Raw genomic sequence first — 7,176 nt, 5'->3', positions numbered from 1 at the left:
CCCGCAAGCACAATAAGGTGAGTACAATTAGGTGAGTACACACAAACTCATTGTTAATTTTCCCTGGAACACAACCCGACAAACCGTTTAACAACCAGGTACCCATTCACTGCTTCGTGAAGAGAATCGTTAAGTTAAGGATTGGTGCCTAGTCAATCCGCTCTTCCCCTGCCAGCCAGGATATGAACCCAGGCGAAATCGCTTGAGAAGCGCGAGGTGAGTGCCTTACCACTGATCCACAGGGACTGTCCAAATATGAATGCCATCAGCAGCACTAGCAGTTGGTGTTACCAGGCAGGTTACCCATCCAATTACTAACCAAATTGAAAGTTGCTTAACTTGGCTAATGGGACGAGAAGCAGTGTCCTTTAAGTGGTAGTATGGCCGTTGTTATTGTATACAAGTGGTAACCAATAACTTGTGAGTGAGTGAGTGAGTGATGATAATGGTAACTGCGGCGGAGGATACTCACACATACCAGCCAATTCTCCATTAATGATAGTTCTTATAGTCAAACAAACCAACCAAAAGTGGACTATAGCACCAACATGGAAATGTTTGGATGCCATTGATCTCGCACAAATCGCTTATAAATGCCACCCGCCGCTATTTATAAACCTAAACAATCCTCTTCTAAGCACGAATGACTACTCTTAGGCCTTGGATTATGTTCTCTTAGGCTTCATTGAGTCAATACATATAACTTCTTTGAGTCGGGGGACAGGCAGACAGGCAGTCTATATATACATGTTAGGCTTATAAAGTGGTCTCCAACACCCATCCCACAAGGTTAAACTAACCCTCACTCACCAGGATGCTAGTAGCTCACTAACTCCTGGATACCTATTTACTGCTAGGTGAACAGGTGCATTGGGTGATAGGAAACGCTACCAACAATTACAGCCCTGCCCAACCGCGATTCGAACCCTGGAATCCCTTATTGAGAGTCGAGAAGGAACACATCATTCATGTTACATATATGTGTACTCACCTATTGTGCCAGGAGGATCGAGCATTAATCTTAGAGTCTGCCTTTAAGCCGTCGGTTGTTTATAGTAATAACTCTTGGCCTATTTCCTAACTTAAACCTAGCCTAACCTATTCCCTACCCTAACCTATAACCAACCACAATCTAAAACCAAACCTAATATAACCTAACCTAATCTAAACCTAACCTAGCCTACACCTAAACCCAATCTACCTAACTAAGCTAACCTAACCAAACCTAACCTAACTAACCTAACCTAACTAACCTAACCAAACCTAACTAACTTAACCTAACTAATCTAACCTAACCTAACTAACGTAACCTAACCTAACCTAACCTAACCAAACCTAACCTAACTAACTTAACCAAACTTAACCTAACCTAACCAAACTTAACCTAACCTAACCAAACTTAACCTAACCTAACCAACACCCACCTCACAAGATCGAACACCTAAACTGACCCTGACTGACCCTCACTAGGATGCAACCCTACATGAAGCTCACAACTCCTGGATACGTGTTTACTGCTAGGAGAACAGAGGCATTAGGTGATAGGAAACGCTACCAATAGTTTCAGTCCTGCCTGGCCGGGTTTCGATCCAGGAATCCCCGATCGTTAGTCTAGAAGGAACACATACATGTTTCATATTTCTGTGTACTCACCTATTTGTACTTGCAGGACTGAGCATCAGTTTTTGAACGCTGACAATATAGCCGCCGGTTGTTTAAAGCAATGACTCCTGGTCTATTTTCCTGTCACATCAACTTTTAAAATTATGAATGGAGTTTGCATCTACAACTGTGGTTTTTGTAAGTTTGTTCTCACCTAGTTGTATTCACCTAGTTGTGTTTGCTAGGTTTGATATTCAGATCTTTGGTCCCACCTCTCAAACCATCAATCTCAAGTAGTTTTCCAGAAGTTATGTAACTCATAACTCTCAGCTCTGTTGGAAAAAAGGCTGGGGCTGCATATTCAATTATTTGTCTCGCATAGGTTGAAAAAAAGGTTCATTCTTCTTTACACGTTAAAAATGTTACTTTGAACATGTTCTATCCAAGTCGAATAGAACATGTTCTAAATCCGGATAGACCTGCGTTCGAGCCTGTCGAAACGGTTGCAATTACAGGACACATATTGTCCTCTCCTGTAGCAGCATCAGGTTCGATAGATTCTCTGGACAGCCGATGATTGACCTTCTGGCAGTTCTCACGTTGACAAATTTAAAACTGTTTTTTTGATTAAAAAAAACGCCACATTCCTTAGATGTTTAAATTTTTTATCTCTGTCCGTGTATGTGTCTTGAGTTGAGTTTTGATTCCTTGTGTTCTTGATTCCTTGTGTTTCTTGATTCCGTGTGTGTCTTGATTCCGTTTGTCTTGATTCCTCGTGTTTCTTGATTCCGTGTGATGCTCTCACACGGAATATTAATACGGAATAAACAGAATATATACACGGATTCCTTGTGTGTCTGATTCCTTGTGTTTCTTGATTCAGTGTGTGTCTTGATTCCGTGTGTGTCTTGATTCCGTGTGTGTCTTGATTCCGTCTGTGCCTTGATTCCTTGTGTTTCTTGATTCCGTGTGTGTCTTGATTCCTTGTGTTTCTTGATTCCGTGTGTGTCTTGATTCCGTGTGTGTCTTGATTCCGTGTGTGTCTTGATTCCGTCTGTGCCTTGGTTCCTTGTGTTTCTTGATTCCGCGTGTGTCTTGATTCCTTGTGTTTCTTGATTCCGTGTGTGTCTTGATTCCGTTTGTGTCTTGATTCCTTGTGTTTCTTGATTCCGTGTGTGTCTTGATTCTGTTTTGTGTCTTGATTCCTTGTGTTTCTTGATTCCGTGTGTGTCTTTATTCCGTCTGTGCCTTGATTCCTTGTGTTTCTTGATTCCGTGTGTGTCTTGATTCCGTTTGTGTCTTGGTTCCTTGTGTTTTTTGATTCCGTGTGTGCCTTGATTCCGTGTGTTTCTTGATTCCGTGTGTGTCTTGATTCCTTGTGTTTCTTGATTCCGTGTGTGTCTTGATTCCTTGTGTTTCTTGATTCCGTATGTGTCTTGATTCCGTGTGTGTCTTGATTCCGTGTGTGTCTTGATTCCGTGTGTGTCCTGATTCCTTGTGTTTCTTGATTCCTTGTGTTTCTTGATTCCGTGTTTGTCTTGATTCCGTCTGTGCCTTGATTCCTTATGTGTCTTGATTTCGTGTGTGTCTCCTGAGTGTGTCTTGTTTCCGCGTGTGTCTTGATTCCGTATGTTCCCGTGTCCGTCAGAGTCTTAGGTTAGTCTTAGGTTAGGTTAGGTTAGGTTAGTTAGTGTCCGTGTCAGTGTCTATGTCATTGTCCCTGGGGTTTTGAGTCCAGGATGCCATTTGTGTCCCCTCAAATTGCCTCCCTTATCTCCACCTTGGGATCGTGTCAGTGTCCATGTGTGTCTTGATTCTGTGTGTGTCTTGAGTCCGTGTGTGTCTTGATTCTGTGTGTGTCTTGAGTCCGTGTGTGTCTTGAATCTGTGTGTGTCTTGAGTCCGTGTGTGTCTTGATTCTGTGTGTGTCTTGAGTCCTTGTATTGATTCCGCGTGTCCGTGTCCGTTAGAGTCTATGAGTGTCCGTATCCGTGTCCCGTGTCCGTGTCATTATCCCTGGGGTATTGAGTCCAGGATGCCATTTGTGTCCCCATCAAATTGCCTCCCTTATCTCCACCTTGGGATCGTGTCAGTGTCCATGTGTGTCTTGATTTCGTGTGTGTCTTGAGTCCGCGTGTGTCTTGAGTCCGTGTGTGTCTTGAGTCCGTGTGTGTCTTGAGTCCGTGTGTGTCTTGATTCTGCGTGTCTTGATTCCGCGTGTGTCTTGAGTCCGCGTGTATCTTGATTCCGTGTGTGTCTTGAGTCCCCGTGTGTCTTGAGTCCTGTGTGTCCGGGTGTCTTTGGGGTTTTGGGTCCAGGAAGCTATTTGTGTCGACCCAAATTGCCTCCCTTCTCCCCACCTGAAATCCAGGTGAATTGAAAGACCTGCCCGAGGTCTAGTGGATCCAGGTATCCGTCCGTGGGCCCCCGGATTTCAACCCTTTCCCACATTCCAAGGGGTCAGTCAATCAATCTTCAGCTATCCAGAGAATCTATCGAAACTGATGCTCCTACAGAGGGGACACACAGATAAATCTGTGCCCTGTACTTGCAACCGTCCGACAGGCTCGAACGCAGGTCTATCCGGATTAAGAACATGTTCTATCCGACTAGGCCACGCTGGAGTTTGCCTTCTGAATCAAATTTTGCACTTGTATTTATATCTCGTAGTAAGGTTAGTTAGTGTCTATTTATCAACATTTGCAATGATTGACATGTGAAGTTGTGAGTTTGTGTTGACAGATAGAAATTCATAACAGCTTATTCGATGAGGTTGCAGTCCAGTGAGGCAGTTTCATGAATGAATATTGGAGAATTTAGGCAAACTGACGTGTGTGTGTGTGTGTGTGTGTGTGTGTGTGTGTGTGTGTGTGTGTGTGTGTGTACTCACCTAGTTGTACTCACCTAGTTGTGTTTGCGGGGGTTGAGCTCTGGCTCTTTGGTCCCGCCTCTCAACCGTCAATCAACAGGTGTACAGATTCCTGAGCCTATCGGCTCTGTCATATCTACACTTGAAACTGTGTATGGAGTCAGCCTCCACCACATCACTTCCTAATGCATTCCATTTGTCAACCACTCTGACACTAAAAAAGTTCTTTCTAATATCTCTGTGGCTCATTTGGGTACTCAGTTTCCACCTGTGTCCCCTAGTACGTGTGCCCCTTGTGTTAAATAGACTCTCTTTATCTACCCTATCAATCCCTTCAGAATCTTGAATGTGGTGATCATGTCCCCCCTAACTCTTCTGTCTTCCAGCGAAGTGAGGTTTAATTCCCGTAGTCTCTCCTCGTAGCTCATACCTCTCAGCTCGGGTACTAGTCTGGTGGCAAACCTTTGAACCTTTTCCAGTTTAGTCTTATCCTTGACTAGATATGGACTCCATGCTGGGGCTGCATACTCCAGGATTGGCCTGACATATGTGGTATACAAAGTTCTGAATGATTCTTTACACAAGTTTCTGAATGCCGTTCGTATGTTGGCCAGCCTGGCATATGCCGCTGATGTTATCCGCTTGATATGTGCTGCAGGAGACAGGTCTGGCGTGATATCAACCCCCAAGTCTTTTTCCTTCTCTGACTCCTGAAGAATTTCCTCTCCCAGATGATACCTTGTATCTGGCCTCCTGCTCCCTACACCTATCTTCATTACATTACATTTGGTTGGGTGTGTGTGTGTGTGTGTGTGTGTGTGTGTGTGTGTGTGTGTGTGTGTGTGTGTGTGTGTGTGTGTGTGTGTGTGTGTGTGTGTATATATGTGTGTGTGTGTATATATGTGTGTGTGCGCGCGCGCACGAATGTCGCGCTCTGAAATATGTACCTATGATTATTAGAGTATACCATTCGAGAAAAAATGTCTACCTATTTATCGGTCCATTCTCTCTCTCTGTGCCGGCCTTCCTGCTAAAACTTGTCCACTCATTATGCTGTTGAATATCTATCTCCAATGGTCATTTACCGTTAATTAATATATTATTAAGCAGATAAAGTCCTTTACAAATCTCTTCACCTTTTAAAGCACCTATCTTTCTTCTAACATGAATCACTATAACTCATATACTTTCATCAGTTCCAAACACTTTTCTTATTCCTTCCTAAACATCTTTCCTTATATAACCTATCTCACCAAACTAATATCTTAATGATTAACTGGCAACTCCATGCCTTTCCCTCCCCCCCACTCTCAGACCCCCCCCACTATGCTGCTCCCTCGGCCCCCACCCCCCTCCCAACACCCTACCCCCCAACCGAGGCCCCAAATATAACTACCCCTATACCACAATGACCAGAGACCACCCCCCCCCTCCCCCGACCCCCGCCCAACAGAGAAAATGGCCGCCACAACGCTATACTTACCCAGCCGAACCGTTCGTTCGCTTATGTACTATTTATTGTTGAAAAAACTTAGAATAAAACAAACCGGATTTTCATTCCCTAGTAAACACATATATATATGTATACAAAACGAGGCCTAGATTAGCACATATTAGGTATTGGATTGCTTGTTTACCATTCACAAACTCATTTGGACACACACACACACCACACTAAATATTAAATAATACATACCTTTAAACACACACACACACACACACACACACATACACACACACACACATACACACACACACACACACACACACACACACACACACACACACACACACACACACACACACACACACACACACACACACACACACATATATACAAACATACATACAGTCTCGACAGTCAAATTGCAGAAACTGTCACAATTATGACAAGGATCACTCATATTGGATATATACACACACAGATAAATTCACGTGGATACGTCACTCCAATTACACGTATGTACACACACAGACAACATATTTCAGTGAGTGTGGCCCATAGTATACATTAATACTCACACATGCCAGCCCATTCACTATTAATTTGTGTACATATTCATTCACACACATGTTTATGTGTCTCTTTCTTATAAAATACACACACACTGAAAGGAATCTTTGAGAACATTATATACCACATATGTCAGACCAATCCCCAAGTATGCAGCTCCAGCATGGAGTTCACATCTAGTCAAGCATAAGACTAAACTGGAAAAGGTTCAAAGGTTTGCCACCAGACTAGAACCCGAGCTAAGAGGTATGAGCTACGAGGAGAGACTACGGGAATTAAACCTCACTTCGTTGGAAGACAGAAGAGTTAAGGGGGACATGATCACCACATTCAAGATTCTCAAGGGAATCGATAGGGTAGATGAAGGTAGGCTATTTAACACAAGGGGCACACGTACTAGGGGACACAGGTGGAAACTGAGTGCCCAAATGAGCCACAGAGATATTAGAAAGAACTTTTTTAGTGTCAGAGTAGTTGACAAATGGAATGCATTAGGAAGTGATGTGGTGGAGGCTGACTCCATACACAGTTTCAAGTGTAGATATGATAGAGCCCAATAGGCTCAGGAACCAGTACTCCTGTTGATTGACGGTTGAGAGGCGGGACCAAAGAGCCAGAGCTCAACCCCCGCAAGCACAATAAGGTGAGTACAATTAGGTGAGTACACACAAACTCATTGTTAATTTTCCCTG

This window comes from Procambarus clarkii, unplaced genomic scaffold (assembly GCF_040958095.1).
Source record: "Procambarus clarkii isolate CNS0578487 unplaced genomic scaffold, FALCON_Pclarkii_2.0 HiC_scaffold_191, whole genome shotgun sequence".
Classification (NCBI taxonomy): domain Eukaryota; kingdom Metazoa; phylum Arthropoda; class Malacostraca; order Decapoda; family Cambaridae; genus Procambarus; species Procambarus clarkii.
This window is presented reverse-complemented; position numbering follows the sequence as displayed.